Below are 23,464 nucleotides of genomic sequence, written 5' to 3'. Positions count from 1 at the left end.
GTGAGATCATGACATGAGCCGAAGTTGGATGCTTAACTGACTGAGCCTCCCAGGCACCCCTAAATTTCAAAAAGATGGTACCAGGCATATAATGGATACTATGGAAAAGATGCAGAAGAATCAGTCGTTCCTGGTGAAAACACGTAGTGTCTATGAAATTACAATGCAGCTATAAGTCTAGGTTTTTTCCCTGAATGCCAGCTATACCTCTCTCTCACAGCTTACTTGAGTCACTGCCCAGAACCAATGGATGAATGGGAAATGCAGCAAGATGTGAAGCAGAGTGTTAATTAGTAGCAATGAATGAAAACTCATGATTTGTGAAGAAATCAGAAGCAGAACTGACTGTAGGAATTCCTGTGATTCATATAAAACATCCTGACTTTCTGAGCTATAAAATCCTTTCTTGGTTAATTTGAGTTTTATTTCTCTTGCCATTAGTAAATTATATATAATATGCCATATGGTCTGGAACTAAAATTAATTCAGCTTCAAGAATTTTGTATCATTCTTTGGTATAAATATCTGAGACCTTGAGTGGAAGGAAAAATTCTTCCTCTATCCTTCAAGGTCTTCCAGCTGGACTAAGAATTAAATTGACATAAGAAAGATTAACAGGAAAAACTCAGAGTTTTATTAAGTGCATACAGAGGCCCAATAATGAAATTGAATAATAAATTGATCAAGGCAGGCAGTTTTTAATACTTTTTAGACAAAGGAGACAAAGACAACGATAATAAATCTGTAAGGAATTGACAGCGCAAAAGAAACTTAACGTTGGAAGCTTCAATTAGTAAGGAATTATAAACAAAATTTGGGCTGGGGTATTACACTAGTAAAAAGTAACAAGAGTTGTTTGTTATATATCCTTATATATCCTTATATCCTTCTTGGCTCTAAATTTTCCATCTCTGGTGATTGGGACATCTCTTTTCCTCCTGGTACAGGGAGTGTACCTATCACATGGATTTATTTCCTGCTTTCCAGAGGACAGAGAAGGATCTGAGTGTCCTTCTGCACAGGCTGTCTTTTAAGTAACTTTTATTTAAAATAATCAATATGGGGGTTCCTGGGGGGCTCAGTCAGTTAAGCATCTAACTCTTGATTTTGGCTCGGGTCATGATCTCAAGGTTGTGAGATAGAACACTGTGTTGGGTTCTGCCCTGGGCACGGAGCCTGCTTAACATTCTCCTGTTCCCTCTTCCTCTGTCCCCACTGTCTCATTTTCTCTCTCTCTCTCAAAAATAAAATAAAACAAAATAAAATAAATCAGCATGCCAAAGTGGACCATCTTGGAGCATCCTGCCCTTGGCCCGTACAATCTCAAAAGTTCGAGATTGAGAATGTTTTCCTTTGAGTTGCATTTAGCATAGTAATGGTAGGAATAAACTTAGAAAGTATGTCAGCTTAAATCATACCATAGAGACTTTTATACCGTAGACTAAAGGAGGGGGTTGGAAACAGTGAGGTATTTAAAAATATATATATACCTCACTATCTTATAAAGGGAAACACCAATATATTCAGCAATTAACTCTCCAAAATTCACATCTAGCAGGCAGGGGTAATAATCATGACTCAGCACTTCTAAGAAAGAATGAGAAATACTCAAACTGACTTTTGTCAGGATTAACTGGAGAAATTTCTTAACTGAGTTGGAAAGCTTTTCATGATGGCTAATTCAGACTTCTTGATTTGACTCTTAAACTCCTGCTTCCCCTGGGTATTTAGGCCACAAAGGCTGACTAGTCTCACCTTACAACATCAAGATGCCCCCTGGGGCTGCTGGCAGCCACATCACCATGCTCAAGTCCATTCCCTCCCTGGCTCCTAGACCACACACAGTTCTCAGTCTGTGCCTCTCCGGAAACCTCCAAAACCCTTTCTCTTTTTCTAGATGAGCTTGTTTCCTGTTTTCCTGAGAAAAACAAAAGAGAACTTCCATTAAGGTGCCAGAACCACTTCTACACAGCTGTATGCATCTTCTTTCTCTTCTGATGTTATAGATGTTACCAAAGAAAAAAAATTCTAATGCCTCCCCTTGTCTATTCAGACTGCTCAACAATTCTTCCCTCCTGTTCTTTGTAATCAAATTGGTCCTTGCTACCTGAATATTCTAAGATGTAAATAAACTTTAAAAAAAAGTTTATTTATTTTGAGAGAGAGAGAGAGGCCAGAAGCAGGGGAGGGGCAGAGAGAGAGAGAGAGAAACAGATAGCGAGAGAGAGAATCTCAAACAGGCCCCAGTCTGTCAGTGCAGAGTCCAATGTGGGGTTTGAACACACAAACCTCAAGATCATGACCTGAGCCGAAACCAAGAGTGGACCAGTGAACCAACTGAGCCACCCAGGTGCCCCGACTGTAAATTTGCTTTAAAGTGTCATATATATTAAAAAAAAAAAAAAAAAAGGAAAAAAAAAAAGAAAGGAAGGAAAATGAAGTCACTTCTGATGACCTCTCATTTCCTTCCATTTTCATACCATTTCTCACCTCCTATTTAGAGCTAAGGTTTTGAAATGAAATTTTGATATTGGTTCTCTCCAATTCTTCTTCTATTCTGTCTGGAATTCAATAAAATCGGGATTTTGATCCCACCAGTACATGTAGCTGCCCTTGTGAAGACCATCATTCACCTCCACGTTGCTAAATAAAATTGTCAATTTCCAACTCTCATGCTGCTGACTTCGAAGCATTTGTCATCTTGTTCATTCCCACTCTTTGAAATGTGCTCATCACTTGGCTTTATGGACACTCCACTTATCTGTCTTTTCCGATTACCTCCCTGGCCACTCCTCAGTCTCTTTGAAGATTCCTACTCAGACCCTGATCTTTAAATATTGAGGTACTCCAGTATTTAGACATTGAGCTTCTCTTTTCTTTAAAAAAAATTTTTTTAGCATTTATTCATTTTTGAGAGACAGAGGGAAATAGTGTGTGAGAGGAGGAGGGGCAGAGAAAGAGGGAGACACAGAACCTGAAGCAGGCTCCAGGCTCTGAGCTGTCAGCACAGAGACTGCTGATTCACAGTTTTTTGTCTCCAGACCAGATATCTCTCCTGAATTTCAGACTCATAGACCCAACTGCCTCTACTGGACAATGCTACCTGGGTATCTAACGGATGATTTAACATTAATGTCCCCAAACCTGCTTCTCCTACTCTTCCACATCCATCTTTCCAATTTCTTGGATAAAAAGTCATGACTCTTTCTTGATCCCACATCTGATTCTTCCACAAATTCTTTTGGCTCGGCCTTTAAATTTTTTTCTAGAATCTTACCATTTCTCACGACCATCACAACTGCCAGTCTAGTCTTATCCAACATTGTTTCACAATGAAATACTGGAATACCTTCTACCTGGTATCCCTTTTTCTGTTCTTGTGTCTCTGGTAGTCTCAATTCAGATGCTGGAATGATCTTTTTATTTATTCAAAAAATTTTTTATCAAATGTCCATTCATTTTTGAGAGAGAAAATGAGAGCGTGTGCAAGCAGGGTAGAGGCAGAGAGAAACAGGGGGACAGAGGATTTGAAGTGGGCTCCGTGCTGACAGCTGAGAGTGTGATGCGGGGCTCAAACTCATGAACTGCAAGATCATGACCTAAGCTGAAGTCGCAGGCTCAACTGACTGAGCCATCCAGGCACGCCCAGAATGGTCCTTTTAGATGTAAGTCAGTTCATGTAATTCTCTGTGCAAGATTTTCTTATAGTTTCTTCCCATCTCATTTGGAATAAAAGTCAAAGGTCATGTTATGTGCCTCCCATGCTGGAATTATTATGTGTCACCTCATCTATTTTCTCCCTCATTCACTTCCTTCTGGCACAGTAGACTCAGATGTTCCTCTGACAGGCCAAGTATGTTTCTGCCTCCGGCTTTTGCAGTTGGTGTTTCCCCTGCTTTGAACATTCTTTTCCCCAATATTTGTAAGGCTTGCTCCCTCATCATGTTCAGATTTTTATTTAAATGTCATTTTTAAAGGCCTTCTCATATCAGTTATTAAAACTTCTGCCACCTCGGGGCACCTGGGTGGCTCAGTTGCTTAAGTGCCCAACTCTTGATTTCGGCTCAGGTCATGATCCCAGGGTCATGGGATTGAGCCTAGCGTTGAGCTCAGCACTGAAGGTGGAGCCTGTTTAAGATTCTCTCTCTCTCCCTCTGCCCTTCTCCCGTGCTCGTGTTCTTTCTGTCTCTAAAAACAAAACAAAACAAAACAAAACAACCCAAAAACAAAAAAACTGCAACCATCTTATGCCTTGCTTTATATTTTTCCATGGCACTTTTAACCTCCTGACCTGGTAGCTATTTTACTTAATTGTTTGTTGCCTGTCTCTCTTCTAAAATGTAAGCTCTGTCATGGTAGGGGTTTTGACTTCTTTGAACCCAGCACATAGAGCAGTGCCTGGCACTTAATAGGTGCTTAGTAAATATTTGAATATATGAATGTATGAATAAAATTGGATGGTCATCTAAATGTGACCTGTACAATTTTCCAGCAGGTATGAACTAAGTTAGTGTTGTAGAACATTAGGTTTCTGTTTTTTAACACAGGAATTCTATCTTATAAAAGTAAAAGGTATTCTTCACATTGATTAGATAGACATTATTATAACTGGTGAGCCAATATAGGGAATTAAATAAAATTAGTCAAGCCAAAAGTTACACTTTTCATTGTTCATTTATAACTCTTTTTCCAAAATAGATTTTTGTTCCCTGTCACTTCAGTGGTTTTGAATGCTTCCCTATATTTTTTGGCTCAAAAATGGATTATCTCTGTAGGTCATCTGTAGAAAAGTGGAATTTGTCACATTTATAAATGATCTTTTGAATGCCAACACAGATAGCAGAGTAGAGGAAAGTTAGCTAAAGTTAGGTTTTTGAGTAATTCTCCAGGTCTGAGTGGTTTCAAACTGTAGGGTGCATAGGAACCCCCTGGGGCTGGTTGTTCAATATGACTTCCCTGGCTCCACTCCAGACTTGCTCTTCTAGAATTTCTGACAACCGGCCCTGGGAATCTGCACAATGCCCCCAGGGATTCTGATGTAGGAGCTCCTGGACTTGCCTTTGAGATATGCAGCTTTGATCATTCAAAAGATGTCTAGTGTCTTTCCTAGAAATCAAGCAAAGGTTCATGGTAAGAAGAAAAGTATCATAAATTTCATACCTGTGGAGACCAATTATCTTGCTATGAATGGTGGCTTGTCTGCAAACTGTCCCCAATCCCCAGGGTGCCATCTTACATATGTGCTGTGGCGTACAAGGGGAAAGCAGTAATTTCAACTAAGCTCTGCTTGATCAATAGTAACCTATCACCTTTACTGAAAAAATAATTCTGAGGAAATGTCACATAACTGTAGGTGGTTAGAATCACCTCCTAGCCGTGTTTGCTGACTTATCATGATCTACTCCACAAATGACTGCATTTTTTTGGTCCTAGGGTTTTGTCTCCTTGCTCTTTCTTTGTCCTAAGGGAATCAGGTGGTGAAAGGGGTCAGAGTATGACACACTGTTACCATGGAGACCAGAAGCTACTCAGCTCCTGTGTGGGTTGTTTCACCACCCACCCCCCCTTTCCAACCAGCTGTTATTTCACCAGAGTAAAGGGTTTTTACCAAGTGGAAATACGAGCCTTTGAATCCTTTTCCTTTAGCTGTAGCTTGAGCGAGAGAGGAACGCCACAGATCACTTTTCATTATTTTGAGACAAAGTGCCAAGAAAATGTTGGGTTTGGGGTGGTGAAATTTCCTGTCATCATGGTGTTTGGTTTCTGGACTTGTAGTTATTTTGTTTTAAGCTTTTGGTTAGCATATTATAATCATGAGTGGGAAGACGTGGAGTGCTTTTAAGCACTCACCTCCTGCTATGAGAGAAGGAAATGGCTATGTTCATAATTGCAAATTATTTGATAAAATTCTATCCACCCCTTTGAGGACTTACTATATCCAGGCACCCTTCTAAGTACTTAACATGTATTATTTCATTTAACCCCACCTCAGACTATGAGGTGAATTTTATTATATCCATTTTATAGGTGAGGAAGCTGAAACACACGGAGTTTAAGGGACTTGTGCATGCAGACTTTCTAGTGAGGAAACCAGAAGAAGAGTAAGGGACACAGAGGATCCACACTTGGACTAGGATCACTGCTCCAGAGAAGCTACTGCTGAATCCATTGTGTGTATTGTGATAGCGCTGCTCTATAACTGTAACCAAGGTCATGTTCGTGTTAGATATGAGTGTGTAAGTCACAAGGCTAAATCAATAGTTATTCCAGCAAGTTGTGAAATATCCTGGACTTCTGGTATAGCTGACACCCTGGTGCCTGGACCACAGCCTCTGGGCCCAGCTCTCATTTCAGTGGTAGTTGTGGTGGGCAGGTCTGCTGTAGCTTAGTCTCACCTCAATCCAGCCAACCACCACCTGGAGCCCAGTTATGGGTCTTTCTGTGCTTTATCCTAGGGTCTTCTCTGACTCTAGGGGCTTCTTATGTTGTGCACAAGAGCATCTAGATATTGCAGGAGAGTTCATGTGCTTAGGGACAACTCTTAGACAATGGGGGTGGAGGTGGGAGATTAGTGCGTAAATGCTCCAGCCTCCTATTGACAGCTGGGTAATTCCACAAGGCATTTTATATGCTTCTCCAAGGTCCTGGTAGAGACAAGAATCCGTCCTTGAGGAATCCATCTGTGACCTCGAAAAGACAACTTACAATAATTTTTCTGTCTTCTGTCTCACTCTCTCCACTTATTTGCTCCTGTTTCCTGGGATCAGTTCCTAAATAAACTATGCACAGCCAAGTCTTTGTCTCAGGTTCTGATTTCTGGAAGGAACCCAAACAAAGAAACAGAGTCATTTATCAGTGTTCAAAATTGTGATGATTATGCTATAGGGAGAGTATAGAACCAAAGTATGATCAAGTCCATGTGCTCAAGTCACACTTGTGTGTGTGTGTTTGGATTCTGGCTCTGTCACTATATACTTCATAACACTGTCAATCAGATATTTTGAGCCTCAGTAACCTCAAATGAAAAACTGGGAAAAAAAACTACTACCTTGTAGAATTGTTGTGAGCTTGCTCAGAACCCTGACAGACCAGTCTTGGTGTGACTGTTACCCTGTCCCACCTGTGGACTCCCACCCCTCATGACCAGGTATTAGGTGATGCTAAGCTGGGAAGGAGGGAGAGCGTGAGATAGTCATGAAGATGTGCATGTGACAAATCAGCACTCAGAACATGCATTTTGTTTTTTTGGGAGAATAAGGAGAACTAAATGCTGGCTAGTGATCTCTGTTTATAAAATATGGCAGAGGATTTGTGAGTCTATGTTGTCTCAACATTCTTATAAGGAATTTTATAAAAAGTATCTGCTTTCTTCCATTCTGCTTAGACAAAAGAACTCTGAGTCTACTGTAACATACAGAGAACTCTAGAGACTCCCAAAATGCCAAGAGCTTCTATGTAAATTACACCTCCATTTATTAAAATGCTTCTACTTTATTAAACTTTCTGTCTCTTGCTGTTAAAGAGATGTTACAGTGAATGGGAACAAAAGTGGGTGAGTGTGAAATGGATCTAAAGTTGCCATGGAAACAGGTGGTAAAACCAATCAGTGAAGAGATATGTGTTCATCCAGGAAGTCTTCAAATTGCCCCCAAAGGCCATCTGACTATAAGTGAGCTGCATAACCATAGCTGATGCCCTGTGCCACTGTGCAGCCCTAAATCTAGGTAAGGGTAAGAGAAAGCTTATCTTTCACAGACAGCTATACGACTCTGAAGATAATAGAAGTCATCTATGCGTCGATTCCCTCCTCTGCCTTTGCAAATAACAGGAGACGTAGTAAGGAAGGCAATAATAATGACTTACATGTGAATTGCTCTTTCCGTATTTCCAAGGGGTTTTGTGTTCACTGACCCATTTGATTCTATAAGACAGGCGGTCTTGGCCATACGACACCAGTATCACAAAGAGCACAGAGGCACAGACAAATTTGTTTCAGGTCATACAAATAGTAAGTAATTAAAATGGAACTAGATTCCTGAACTCTTGTTTGTGCAACTTGTTTTTTTTTTCTGCTAAGACATAGCCCAGAGATATAGTGGAAGAGAATAGAAGACTTGGGTGTCAGTTCCTCTGCCACTGGGAAGAAATCCTAACGGTGCTGTTGGGAGCTCAGGTTGGAGTGCTAAACATGGGTCCTCTTCCTCTCCTTTCTGTCTTCCATTTCTGCCCTTATCCAAACCTCAATGTTTTTTTCCCCCTGCAGCAGTTTTTCCTCCATAAAAGTTTTCTGAAGTTAAATTATAGCCACATATATATCCTTCTCAGAGTAACTCAGATGGTAGTGAAATATTGTCATTTATAAGAAATATGTATTTGTCATTCAGATGACCAAATCATCCAAGGTTCCTGGCTTAAAAGTTCCCCAAACTCTTGGAATTTCTTGAGTGATACAAATAACAGAAACATAGTATTGGGTCTCGGGCCCTCAGTTTCTGAAAATGCATAGAGCCATAAAGGTGAAATGGGTATTAAAGGAGTTAAAACCAAAGCAAAGCACCACCGCTGTATACAGGTAAAGGTCATACACACTGCAATATGCTTTCTTACTTTAGTCCTTCTCTATACTTAGGGTAGGGGAACTGCTATCACAAATACACTCTCAAATGAGTAATGGCTTAAGCACAATAAAAGAATATTCCTGACTCATGTCATAGGCCTCAAAGGGTCGATAGGTCAGAGATGCTGTTCTCCACTTATCCTTAGGCTTGAGGCTAATGGAAATCCTACCTTCTTCAAGGAGTGGCTTCCAAGTTCATCCTGAGGGTGTTTCTATTTCAGTAAGCCAGAAGAGGAGAGGCTTAGCTTGTTTTTATGGGCCAGGCTTGGATCACAGGCTTTCATATTCAGTGGCTTCACCTAATTGGAGGGGAGTGGGAAATCCAGTCTGGGTGCCTAGGAAGAAGAAGAGACTATGGACTCTGGAGCATAGCTTCCAATCTGGGATAACTTTCCCCTTCATCACCCCAATAACCTATGTTTCACTGTAAATAAAGTGTTATGTGGAGATACCAATGAAAGCAAAGAAAAGCAAATTTATGAATGCTTTCTTTATTCCCAAACAGAAGTTTATCTTTGGAGGTATCAACCAGTAATCTTGTGGTCTCTTTACTCCCCTCTTCCCTTCAGCTGCAAAATGTTCTTGGGGGGAAAAATAAACTGTCACAGAGACTCTGCCTAAAGGCAAACAAAAGAAGGGGGAGATACTGGCTCACCAAGGAAGGTTTGTAATATTCAAGATTTTCAGACTTGGGTGGACAGTACATCTCATCTCAAGTTCGTTTGCATATTCATTTCCCCGGTGACTGGTTCTAAGGGAGAAAGCCTGAGGCTTTTGCAATTGAAGGGGAGGAGGACCAGAACAGTTAAGGGGCTCTGGGAAAGGAGACATTCTCAGGGCTTGGTTTTGAGTGGGGACTTATGAATCGTCCCGTAGGGGGTGTGATTTGTCAGGTTCCTTTGAAATCACTGATGCCACATAGTCCAACACTTCTTTGTACTTCCTCATTAGGCTGATGGCACCACCGCATCTTTTGCCCACCATGCTGGGTTTTGTTTTAATTTTTACTTTTGTCTCACAAATGAACTCCCTTCCTTCCTTCCTTCCTCTTTTCTTTCTTTCTTTCTTTCTTTCCTTCTTTCTTTCTTTCTTTCCTTATTTATTGTTACCTAAATTAACCCATTTATTGTAGGCTAGCAATGTTTCAAATGGCGGAGCTTCTACTGCCCTTTCAATTCCTTCAGCCTTCGGATGGCAGATTTTCCTGTGACAGCAGAAGTGATGTTATAGGCTCAGGCACCACCAGCTACACCCTATTGTCAGACCCCCACAGCTCATCTTTTCATTTTGGTTTTGCCACAGAAGGAGAAAGTGTGCTCTGTATGCTGGGTTATTTCAGTTTTCTTCACCATTTTTTTTCTGAAGGAGGAACCATAGTGGGTCCTGTATTTACCTACAATTCCTACTTTCTTGGTGCATTTAGCCATGTCACTGGAAACCAGTTCTGAGCCCAGAGAGACAAATGAACTCCTTTAAAAGCAGCTCTTGGTTTCCTCTTCTCATTACGTGTCTTTCAGAAATGCCTCTTACAACCTTCTGCAGAGTGTCGTGTGTATAATTTCCTTATATTAGGAAACCATAAACTGGAAGGTAAATAACAAATATAACCAGTATAAGACCACAAACACAGGTAATGTGTAAAAATTGTGATAAAATATATGTGCTTGGAGAAATGTTAACAAATCATTAGCTGTAAAGCAGGGATGAGATTACACATATTATTTCTTTTATATTTACAACAAGGTATGAAGCAGATCCTATCCCATTTTTTAATACTTTTTTAATACAAGGGAAAATTGGGACATAGAAATTATTTAGTCATCTTTCCAAGGTCAAATGGCTAGGTTATATAAAGGATTTGAACTCAGCTTTCACTCCAAATCCTGTGGATTTAATCATTATACAAGATTATTTCAACCTGGGGATTCATACACTAAAATATTTTCCATTTGCTTTTAGCTACTACTTGAAAGTATAAAATAGGGAGTTGGGTACTTGATGGAAATGATTGAAAATGATTATCTTCAAAGTAACTTAAGTTCACATCTGTGCATCATATTGGACAAGGTGTTAGGAAAAAATCCTGCCTCTAGAAGCTTATGCTTGAAAACACCAATACTTGTCAGAGCTGTGTTTTAATTGTATGTCAGTGTTAACATTTGATTGCTGGCTTATCCTTTGAGATTCACTTTGGATACTACCACTTGCAAGAATCTTTTCCTAGGTATTCTCAGAAGAAAATTTCTTCCTTTTTTTATACTCTAAATATTTTGTCAATATTTTACGTATGCCATGGAGTTCTTACACACGACTCTTTCTCTCACACAAGGGTTTTTGGGAAGCAGGGCCATATACTGTACATATTTTTACCCTTCATGGTGCCCTTGCCTGGAGTTTTATACATGATAATTGTACTATAAACGTTTGTTGAAATGAGACTGAATATCTTCCTTTAGCTGAAATATGACCCCTTTTTTAGTTTTACCTTTTAATGGAGAAAATTATATCCTGAATTTAGGTTTTCTTCAACCTATCTTTCTCCAAGGAGTCTTAGGAAAGAAACACTTGAACATAAAAGTGGTATATAGGAGAGAATTTGATTGATTTGATAATTTAATCTTTCCAGGTTTTTCCAAGTTCGCCCCAAAACTTGTGTCATCAAATTTTTTTGGCTTTGATAGTAGATCGGACTGGATATTTATTAAAATCATAACTTCTGATGCTTGGATTTTACTCGTGTAGGAGATACACAGCTATGTAGACACTGATTCTAGTGTCATTAAAAGCAGTGCATTATCACATTGTAAAAATTGAATTATGTTTTGTGAAAAATAAGTAGACTCCCAGGCCCAGAAGAGAGAGTGTTAATTCACTGGATTCATGTATTTGCTTCTCTAAGACCATTTTAGAAAGAAGATGATCGAATTCCATTTCAAAGAATTTGAGGGTTAAAGATTTTACATCTTGTAAGCAATGACAAGAATATTGATCTTCTTAATACTAGTGTGCTAAAAATAAGGAAAAACTTCTCCTTGCTCTAGAATTAGAATTAATGTTTCTTTGTTCATTCATTCATTAAATTTTTTTTTTCTTTATTTATTCCCTGACTTTTGCTTCAAGGGAGCTTTGAATTTCTAAGGTAGTTTCTCTTCCAAATTGGTTAGAATCAATTCAATGCTTTAAGAAATAATTGGTCTCTATTACATGGATCTTTCGATTATTTCCCCGAAGTCTTTCTTTTGAAGAGGGAATGACAATTATATTCCTTCCACAAAAAGAAATCATATTCATTGGTGTGCAGTTACATTGGTGAGTAACTGTAATGACATACACTCTCCATAAAACTATAATAAATGTCTCACTCAAGTTATCACATTGTAAGTAGGACAAATGTAAATTTGGAGAATTTATAAAAATGCGAATATTTATTATTTTGTAATTAAAATGTTTATTTTTGAGACAGAGAAAGACAGAGCATGAACAGGGGAGGGTCAGAGAGAGAGGGAGATGCAGAATCTGAAACAGGCTCCAGGCTCTGAGCTGTCAGCACAGAGCCTGATGTGGGGCTCAGACTCACAGACCATGAAATCATGACCTGAGCCAAAGTCGGACGCCCAACCAACTGAACCACCCAGGCACCGCAATATTTTGTAATTAAAATGGATAATAATGTGGTATGTTTTCTAAAAAGTGCTTGTGCCCATCTTAGAGGAATCTTGAATCCTTTAAGTTTCCACGTTTCTAAGGTGCCTTTTACATTTCAAATATAAGGCTCCATTTTGTTGACCTATCGATTGGTCATCCTCATTACTGGGCGTGTTGGCAGAGTTAGAGGTGTTCTGCATTGTGATGATGCACTGTTGTTTGCTGTCTTCTGGTAAACACCAAAAAAGAAGGAAGCATAAAGTGGATTAAAGTATCTTTGATAGAAGCTTCTAGCAGGGCCAATTGAGGATGAGACAGTATGTCATTTTTCTGAGTATGTACAACTTCAAGTGACTTATTGAAAATTACATACTTATACCTAAGTTCTTACAAGGGAGTGTGGGGAGAGGTTTTTAACAGTAGGTCAAGGAGAGAAAAGGATTTTATGGGTCTCTGGGAGAACTAGACAGGAATAAGAAATCACTTAATTAGCATTTAATCTACATGTATTCTGACGCCTGAAAGCAGCGTTCTGTTTTAGAATGAAATGTGTCTCCGTTTACCTTCCACAAGTTTGAAAAGATAAAGCATTACATTTTTAGAGAATAGGTTGATTGATTTCCTGTTGGCTTCCCCTCCCTCATCTTCCATGTCCCTGGGGTGGCCCTCTCCTTAGGGTGATAGGAAAGCCTGGGAAGGGAGCACAAGTTCAGCAGTGAACTTACTGATTGCTCTGAATCCCTGCTCAAAGTGCCTCTGGGCTTCCCAAGCATCTGGTAATTCCTTCCAAGAAGTCTAGATTAGACCAGACGTGACACTGAAAGTGTGAATTTACATGACTTAATCCCACTGATTCTTTGTTTGTTTCTTTGTTTATTTTTGAGAGAGAAAGAGAGAGAGAGAGAGAGAGAGAGAGCATGCACACATGAGAGAAAGCAGGGGAGGGAGGGGCAGAGAGAGAGAGAGAGAGAGAGAGAGAATCACAAGCAGGCTCAGCTGTCAGCACAAAGCCTAATGTGGGGCTTGAACTCACAAACCGTGAGATCACGACCTGAGCCGAAACCAAGAGTTGGATGTTCAACCGACTGAGCCTCCCAGGCGCCCCAACCCCACTGATTCTGATGGCAGTCAGCATGAGAGGCTAGAGGACCAAAGAGCTTCTTTCTCTTTATTTTTTTTTATTTAAAAATTAAAAAAATATATATTTATTTTTGAGACAGAGACAGAGCATGAGCAGAGAAGAGGCAAAGAGAGAGGGAAACACAGAATCTGAAGCAGGCTCCAAGCTCTGAGTTGTCAGGACAGAGCCTGACGTGGGGCTTGAACCCACAAACCATGAGATCATGACCTGAGCTGAAGTCACACACTTAACCAACTGAGCCACCAAGGCACCCCTAGCTTCTTCCCCTTTAATTGACAGGCTCAAGTTGTCACTTGTAAGTACAGTGAGTCATGAGACCGTGACCTGAGCTGAGATTAAGAGTTGGATGCTTAACTGACTGAGCCACCCAGGCGTCCCAAAACTCCATACCTTTTAGAATGAAGGTAAAGAGTTTTTATTTCATATTTTTGTTTGTACTCCAGTAATTTTATTTGTTTATTTATTTTCTTTTCAAATTTTTTATTTAAATTCTAGTTAGTTAACATACAGTGTAATATAAGTTTCAGGATCAGAATTCAGTGATTCATCACTTATATGCAATACCCAGTGCTCATCATAACAAGTGTCCTCCTTAATACCTATAACCCATCTAGCTCACCCCCCACTCACTTCCCTTTGTCAACTGTCAGTTGGTAAAACGTTTTTAAAAATGCATTTCATGTCTACCATATTAAGTATTTAGAATATTTAAAAAATTATTATTATTATTATTTTTGAGAGAGGGAGAGAGAGAATGAATGGGGGAGAGGGGCAGAGGGAGATAGAGAGAGAGAATCGTAAGCAGTCTCCATGCTTAGTACAAAGACCCCCCCAGGGTTTGATCTCACAAACCGTGAGATCATGACCTGAGCCAAAATCAAGAGTTGGAAGGTTCACCAAACATCCCACCCAGGCGCCCATTAAGTATTTAGAATCTAATTCAGTTATTCCCTGCTCTTCAAAAGTTTGCATTATGCCACTTCGCTTTTATGAAAGACCTACATTAGTACCTGTTTTCACTGAAAAAAATCCAAAGAGGATTTCTCCTTTTACAAAGAAAGGTGAAAAGTGAAAAATAGCCTTCGGTGTTATATTTGCAGCAAGCGGTTATAGAGGCAGCCCTCACCCAGAGCAGCAAGAGTGGCCCCACCTAGCCCCTTCCCCAGGAACTGCACTCAGTATCTCAGCTTTAAGCTGCCATAGCTTTGAACTGTGTCGTGAGCATCTGTGCTTTATTTCAATTTATTTTGTGCATCCTTTAGAAAAACGTGTCCTATCAGAAAATCCTAAGATAATTTATTTTTGGGGTCTGAGGATGCTTGAATATTTTTTTCATATAAATTAATGGTAATTGCTTCTGTGCCTAATGCCATTTCAGCTTATGAAAATTTTCATAGGAATTCTCTCCTTTCAGATAGTGGGGGAAACTTGTATGAAATATGTTTTTGCCTCAAAGATGTAATAATTTTGAATAAAATCTGAATAATTCTAAAATGACTTGCACACTAGTAAAAGCAAATTGAAAGGTTCTAAAAAAATGAAAATCAAAAGATGGCTATTATACTCTACATTGTGTATTGACTCATGTAGTTTTTCTTGTTTTCCTTTTATGTCTACTATTGAATATAGGTAAATCACTTTATTTTGTTTTACTATTTTCAAATCACAAAGCTAATAATATTTGACATGGAGAAGAATAGGTTATGATATATTATTTCTATCTTGGTGACACTTACATTTATGTTTATATAAAGTTATTCTTAAAATGATGTAGTAAGAAGCACTTCCAGAAAATTGGACCAAAAATGGATCTCCAAAAATGCATTCCTCCATAAAAGCAACAAGAGCAAACTCTTCCTTTGCCTGATAAATAAGAACAGTGCAAAAATTATCAAGATCGACTTTTTCAGAACTCTGAAAATTAACTAAAAGCTTGCCACAATCTAAAGAGGATTTATTCAAGTATTTTTTCAATAGAAGCTTGGTAAGAACCGTGAATTTGGTGGATTTAAAATTTTCCCTGTCCCATCACTGTCTAACTTTCTCTAAGATTGGAAGGTTGCTGGTTTTCAACAACTCCAGAGAGTTAACTATGTAACGTGTCTTTAGCTTGCTTGCTGCTAATGACAGCATTACCAATGGATAGGTGAAGAACACCAAGCTGGGGTGGAAAGAAACAGATGCAGACACCCTCTAAGGATTCCTCCCAATTTTCTCCTTTCTAAGAAGAAGGTGACACGATTTTAACTGGGAGAAACCACTATTGCAAAGGAACAGTGCCAGGACAGAAATGTAGTCCTTAACACCAGAGGCTTTCCATTCTGAGGGGGTATCTTTCCCCTCTCCATTAAGTAAAGACCCTGGGCTCACACCCTCCTTGGAGGAATCCATCATTAGCTGAGCTCTCCAACACTGCTCTCTTCCAGGCAGAAAATAAGACACTTTAAGTCTGACATTGTTTAAAAACACCATGAAGTTAAAAAAAAAAAAGTATACTAGATAAACAGATACATGAACCAAACAGAGAATTTAGAATAAGCAAATAAAATCTCAGAGAAATGAGGATTGTGGCATACAGTGAAGGTTGGCTGATTCAATGTTCTTGCCAACCAGCTTTTGCTTTGTCTTCATCTACTATAAGAGTGTGGGAATTCAAAACCTACCATCAAGATGGCCTTGCAGAACTTTGGTTGGATATGTGACACAATGGTAGATCATGAGATATAAGAAGTCTGTTAAGGATTTCTGGGAAACTCTTTGTTTGCCTATAAATGTATTGCTTCTTTTCTTCTTCCTTGTTTTTGCCCTCCCTTCTTCTTACTACCAGCTGCAAGATGGCTGGAGGGCATTCACCACATACCTTCCATAAGGGAAAGATAAGGGGAGGAGAGACTTTGCCCCTAACACTTTGAACTGCCAGCAACCACTTCTGAATCTTTTGCTGTTTGAGAAACGTAAGCAGTTTAATTTGTTTAAGACACTATTACTCAGATTTTCTGTTACTTAAATGTATAAGTGATGCAGATAGGAAATTGGACATAAGAAAAAAATTAGTCGTGAGACAATTCATTGGAAATATTTAGTATAAAAAATACAGCTTAAATAAAGAACTTAATGGATACAATGGAAATAAACTAAAGAGCTAGAAGAGGAGGTCCAAGAACTTTCTCAAGAAGCATCAGAAAGAGATAAAGATACAGACCATATGACAAAAATTTAAGAATTATGGAAAATAAGGTATTTCAGATGGCAAGACAAGCAATAAATAGAGAGAAAAAATAATTGAAAACATAATGAGTAAGATATATTTAATCTAACAAAACATGTTCCTGCAATGAATTGACAGATTTCATGTGGTGTGAAAAAAAATAGGTAAATGATAACTTATACATCTGCATATTATGATGCCATGTAAGAACATCTAAGTGTAAAAGAAAAATTCCAATAGCTTCCAGAGATTCAAAGCTGATTGCCTCAATCTAACAGGAATTTCATTGTTATCAGTTTGTGCAATTGCAATGTTGGATAATGGAACACTATTTTTAGAATACTGAATAAAAAGTTATTTGAATCTAGAATTTTTTCCAGCTGTATTATCATTTAAATGTGTGGGAAAAAAAGCCTCATGTGCATAATGCTTCAAAAGACTCACTACATAATGACCCTTTTTGAAAACACTCTAGGACAAGAGTCAGAAACCATGGACCATAGGCCCAAACTGGTCCACCACATATTTTTGTAAATAACGTTTTATTGGAACACAGTTCTGCTCCTTCTTGTATGTAGTATCTGTGGCTTCTTTTCAGCTATGACGGCAGAGTTGAGTGGTTGCAAGAGTCTGTATAATCCGCAAGCCAAAGCTATTTGCTCTCTGGTCCTTTGCTGAAAAAGGTTTGTCAACTCTTGCTCTAGGACAAAGTACTCAAGCAAGGAGAGAAACAAATCTAGGCTGCTTCAAAATAGAGAAGTTAGGATGAGTAACTAACTTGGTTGGGTTCACTGTTTAAATAACAAAGGATGGAAGCAAGCCAAAATAGATCCCAAACAATCCAGAACGGAAGTGTTTCATCTGATGATCACACTGTTGTGGAAAGGCCAGAGAAGGCAAGTTGATGTTAAAGTATTTGGCTTGTTCAGGCAGCACTGTAGCAAAAGGGTCCTCAGGTTTGTGTTCCACGATGGCATCACACCTAAGGAGGCATCATTTACATTATAGGTACATCTAGAGAGATCATTAAGACTTGAATTCCGGTCCTCACATTCCTATCTTTCTTGCTGAAGGGTGGAGTGGGGGTGAGGCCAGAAGTATATGAGTTGCCACACTGTGATGCCTGAGATATTGAGAGGGCAGCACCTGTGGGCATACAGCTAGTGGGGCTGCTGCCTGGCAGGCTCTAGAAAATCCTCCTGACTAGTTAAAAATGATTTTTTTCTTTGAGGAAGTGTTGTCTTTCCTTAACTCATACAAATTTGCCTCTGAGCTAGCAGTTGGTGTTTTAAAAGGGAAAAATCTAGCTATGAATAGGCTTAAAAATAATAGAAGAAAGTAAATGGATATATGCTATAAATAAATTAGTGATACCCACCAGAAGCATGGAAATAGACCAGCAGAAGAATAGTCTATCCATCCAATGGAAGATAGAAAATGAGGGGGAACCAGAAAGTATGGTAAATAGAAATGCAAAATAGTCTGTAAGAAATACATCCAAATGTAGCTATAATTACAATAAATATAAATGCAAAAAACTGATCCAAAGACACAGATACTCAGATCAGATTTTAAAATGGCAATTGTTAGGCAAGAGAATCAAATGACTGTATCTCCATGGAAACACAGACATGACATAGTAGTTGTCAAGTGATCATTATTACTGTGCTTTTTCTGTATTGAGTTAATTATTCAGAATCAAAGCAATATCTGATATCCTGGAGTCAAAGGTAGACATCCTAATGTTTTACTTTCCAATTAGTTATCTGTTCCAGCAGTGACTCTGCTTAGTAAAGTCTTAACATGACTTAGTGATCAGAAAGAAAACTTTTAGGATAATTCTCAAGAGAACCTTTTACATGGAAAAAATTTGCCTTACTAAAAATAAAACTTAATGAAACAATACTAAATATCATAATTTTGACAATTTTGGTTAACTTACTTGGAACCAAATTTGTCAGAAAAGAACGGTCAGCTGTGATTAAAATGTGTACAGCATCACAAAGAAATTCACAGTCTCACATATTTTGCATAAAAGTTTACTAGGTCATTATGAAGAACAGAAAAACTATAATTCAATGAGCTTTTTTATTACACGACTACTTGTTTAAAGTACTGGTAGATTTCTTCTGTAAACTTGACTGTTTTGTTTAACTTTGGGTCATTAAGTTGCAAACTACTGAATATGATGTAGTTTTGTTCCAGATGGTAGGAAGTGAAATTTTCTCCTGTTTCTATGATTCAAAATCACACAAAAGAATTGAAACCCACAATGGGTAATATGAGACTGGAGAAGAACTACTAATTTTCACAAACAATAAGCACCTACTCCAAAAATGCATCTTAGTGACAAAACGTAAAGTCATACACATGGTACATTCTATTTTTTTGGAGTTGGTGAAACAAAAATCATTCTAAACAATATTACTGAGATTGATCACCACTGTGGTCCTTCACAATGTTGTTTAATATCTAAGAATGTTTACACTGCAGAATTGCAAAATTTCCACTGCTTTGCTGTACCTGGACTGGTAATGGGAGAGAACGATAACATTCAGGGAATAGTCGTATTGTAATAGTAACCATTTCAGTATCTTGTTCATCTACAAATGTTTTCTACAACAAAATTGTTAAACCTCCAAATATTACAATGTCATGAAAATTTATAGCTAGAGAAATGGGAGGAAATTAGTTTTGGTGGCTTTACAAAGGACATTAAACTAGAAGCCGGATAAAGCTATTCCTTTTGGCTAATGCACTAAAAATGCCAAAAGAAAGACATACTATCTGTGTCTGCTTAGAAGAATTTGGAAGCCAAATATGTTAGATTCAGCTATATAGTCAATATCTTGTGTCCAATAGTGAGTTAGATTGAGCCCAGGACAATGAGAAGGAATGAAGAGAGGAAATAGATTGGCTGGTGAGGGCAGAGCATCCAGTGATTTAAACCTTAAGGAAAATAGGAAGGAGGAGAGCAATAATGAGGTCCTCTTTGTTCTACTACTGGCATTTTAGCATTGTTTACCCAGGACACAGCAGGAAACCTTGTGATTACTGGTAATATTGCTGAGACTTATTTGAAAAATGGTAGCTTTAAGTGCAGCACACTTACTTGACATTAGGCTGCTCATAAGTAACTACAAAATTTCTAACAGCTCTGGCTTCCTAATTAGGCTAAATTTTGGTTGCCTCTTTCTAGTAAACAATATCAGTGTTAAATCAGAGATGAAAGCAATTAGAGCAAGTTCTGTATCTTCTTTCTTTACATACATATGTAATATATTTTTTGTCATTTAAAAAGTATTTATTAAAAACCTAGTATATGTCAGACATTTTGGTTGGTGCATTAGTTAACTCTGGTTAGAATAAAGTCCTGTCATTCAAGGAGTTAACATTTTAGTGTGAGGACAGGGAAATGAATAGGATATTACAATACGGCATATGGTTCTAAGATGTTTTGGGAGCCCATAGGAGTGTCACTTGACCCAATTGCAGCTACCAAGGATGGCTGCTTGGAAAAGTGCAATTGTTAGCTGAAATCCAAAGCATGCAAAGATTAGCCAAAGCATCCAAAGCATGAAGGCTGGTGGGGGTAGGTAGCAGGTGTGGAAGTGTATTCCAGGCAGAGAAAACAGCCTGTGCAAGGTTCAGTTGCTAGAAACACTGTGGTTCATCCAAGCAACTATAAGGAATTCATTATAATTCAGGAATAGAGCATCAGGTTGGAGGAAGGGGAGAAAAGAGATATTATTAAGAACTACTCTGTAATCCAAGGTAGGGAGTTTGAACTTCATGACAAAGGCTCCAGAAGCCAGTGGAGGGGTTAACTAGGGATATAAGGTTATTTGCACTTTAAGAAGGTCATTTTGGAAGAAGTTTGAAGAATGGCCTGGAAAGGAGGAACCTGGGGGGCCAGACCAGAAATTGGGATACTATAGTGTAAACCAGGTAAGAAATAGAGGTGGTTCAATTCATATAAGTAGTTGAGTGAATGGAGACATGAGAGGGAGAAGGGATGATTGGAGTTGATGACTGGTCAGACATAAGGGAAGAAAGAGAAGTTAAAGCTGATTGCCAAAATTTGTGATTTGGGCAACTGGTGGATGATGATATTCTTGGAGACAGGGAAAATCAAAAGGAGGCTTTCATCTCACGAGAGGTTTTAAACAGCATTGTATGTTTGCCATTGTGCCTGAGCTGCCTTCTATTTCAGGGATTCTTACTGTTCCTCCTTCACATTCCACAGTTTCATTCTCATTACAAGACTTCCCCCATTATTTTGTCTATTTTCCCTGTCTCTCATTGGGATATGTTTCCACTTTTATTGCTGCAATGTAATGTAATGTAATTCAATTTAATTTAATTTTAGAAGGGGGGAGGGGAAGAGAGACAGAGAGAGAGAGAGAAAGAGAGAGAGAGAATCCTAAGCAGGCTCCACGCTCAGTGTGGAGCCCCATATGGGGTTCGATCCCACAACCCTGGGATCATGATCTGAGCTGAAATAAAGAATTGGATGCTCAACAGACTGAGCCACCCAGGTGCCCCTTATTGGGCTATGTTTTGTTTTTACTTCATTAAAGGATATTGCTGGTCAAAATTTTTGTTGTCAGCCCCAACTCTGTAAGTTTTCAGATGCCCCAGGAGCATGAGAAAACTGTTACCAACAGCTCCCTCAGTGCTCTCTCTCAGATCTCTACTTTAAATTTGCATTTCTAATCCATTTAGGACTTTGAGGTACTTAGCAATAATTGTTTTCTTATTGAGCTCTTTATTGCCATGATGCATCAGTTGCTTGAAAATTTGTTTTTAGATTGATTGTGAAAGATTAGCATCAGCTACACTCAACCACAAATACTCTTGTCATTTACTTGTGACAACATTGAGGCCTTAAAGGCTGAAAACTGAGTGAAAGCCTTGACACAATTACCAACTTTCTTATTGTGTTAGTTTCCTATTGCTACTTTAACAAATCACCACAAATTTAGAGGCTTAAAACACCGTAAGTTTATTGTTTTAGTTTTTTTTCCTTTTCCAGCTTCTAGAAACCACCTTTCTTTCTTTCTTTCTTTCTTTCTTTCTTTCTTTCTTTCTTTCTTCTCTTTCTTCTTTCTTTCTTTCTTTCTTTCTTTCTTTCTCTCTCTTTCTTTTTTTCTTTCTTTCTTTCTTCTTTCTTCTATTTTTTTAATGTTCATTTATTTTTGAGAGAGAAGGAGAGCATGAGCAGGAGAGGGGCAGAGAGAGAGGGAGACAGAGAATCTGAAGCAGGCTCCACGCTGTCAGCACAAAGCCCAACATGGGGTTCAAACCCATGAACCGTGAGTTCATGACCTGGGCCTAGATCAAGAGTTGGACACTCAACCAACTGAGACACCTGTATTTCCTGACTCAGGTCCCCTTCTTCTATCTTCAAAGCCATCAATTGTGGGCCAAGTCCACTGTATAACTCTGACCTCTTCTACTTTCTCCTCTTCCCATTTTTGCAGACTCTTGTGATTACATCGGGCCTAGTTGAATAGTCTATGATAACCTCTCTATTTTAAGGTCAGATTAAGTATTAGTAACCTTAATTCCATTTGCAACCTTAATTCCCATTTGCCACTTACATAACACACTCAGATTCCAGGGATTAGGGCATGGGTGTCTTGGGTGTGTGGGTGGATCATTATTCTGAATACCAGGCTTATGAAATCCCATTAAGCAGCATTTTAATTGTCAAGGTTTTTCTTCTGTTTTTTTTTTTTAATTTTTAAAGTTAAAAAAAATTTTTTTTAACGTTTATTTTTGAGAGAAAGAGACAGAATGTGAATTGTGGGAAGGACAGAGAGAGAGGGACACAGAATCCAAAGCAGGCTCCAGGTTCTGAGCGGTCAGCACTGAGCCTGACATGGGGCTTGAACTCACAAACTGTGAGATTATGACCTGAGCCCAAGTCTGACCTTAACCGACTGAGCCACCCAGGTGCCCCTCTTCTGTTTTTCAAATGTAATTGCATCAAGGTAATTAATAACTTTCATGAGGCAAAGTACAATGGAGAGTTCTCAGTTCGCAACTTAACCTTTGATTCATGAATGATTTACTTCTCTCTAATGCCCATTCTTCACCTGGCTTCCAGGGCATTACACCCTCACAGCTGTCCCTCTGTCTCATGGACTACTTCTAAGTCTCCCTTGCTGGGTGTCCCCATTTTCTCTGAGCACATAATGATAGAGTGCCCCAAAGAGTTCTTTGTCCACTGCTTTTCAGTATTTATACTCACTTCCTTGGCAACCTCATGGACTCTTAAGGCTTTAATATCACTCATAAGCTGACAATTTCCATACTTTTATCGCTATATTTAGACCTCTCAAATTCCAGACTTCTGTATCCAGCTACTTCCTCTACATCTTTATGTGAAAGTCTAACAAACATTTCAAAGCCAACATACTCATAACTGAATTCCTGGTCTTCCCATTGAAACCTGTCCCATTTGTGATTTGCTTTATCTCAGTTGATGTCAACTGTATCATCCCAGGATCTTAGAATAAAAATCTTATAGTTTTCCTTGAGTTCTTCTTTTCTTCATGCCCCATATCCCTTCTGTTGGAAAATCTTGTGGCTGTGCCTTTAAAATATATTCAGAATTCGTCATTTCTCAACACCTTAACTGCTATCACTTTGGTCTATAAACTATTTTCAGGACCTCAAGACCTACATAACACTGGTGGAGGTTGTCTTGTAATAAGGAACACTGTACTCAGAAGCATGGTGTACAAAATTGAAGAATCTGCTATTTTACATGCAGGCAAAATCTTCATACTTTTATCATATGCTTTATATACCTTATAGATTCCTGGATAAATGCACTATCAAGTAC

At 38.7% G+C, this 23,464-nt stretch overlaps 1 pseudogene; it reads right to left on the bottom strand.

Annotated features, from left to right (window-relative positions):
- Positions 1–9,777: 9,777 nt before the first annotated feature.
- LOC132693282 (large ribosomal subunit protein eL43 pseudogene) lies at positions 9,778–10,044 on the bottom strand (annotated as a pseudogene).
- Between the last annotated feature and the right edge of the window lie 13,420 nt (positions 10,045–23,464).

Source organism: Panthera onca, chromosome B1, assembly GCF_046562875.1.
Source record: "Panthera onca isolate mPanOnc1 chromosome B1, mPanOnc1 haplotype 2, whole genome shotgun sequence".
Taxonomy (NCBI): domain Eukaryota; kingdom Metazoa; phylum Chordata; class Mammalia; order Carnivora; family Felidae; genus Panthera; species Panthera onca.
The sequence above is the reverse complement of the archived record's forward strand: the minus strand, read 5'-3'. Positions and strand labels throughout refer to the sequence as shown.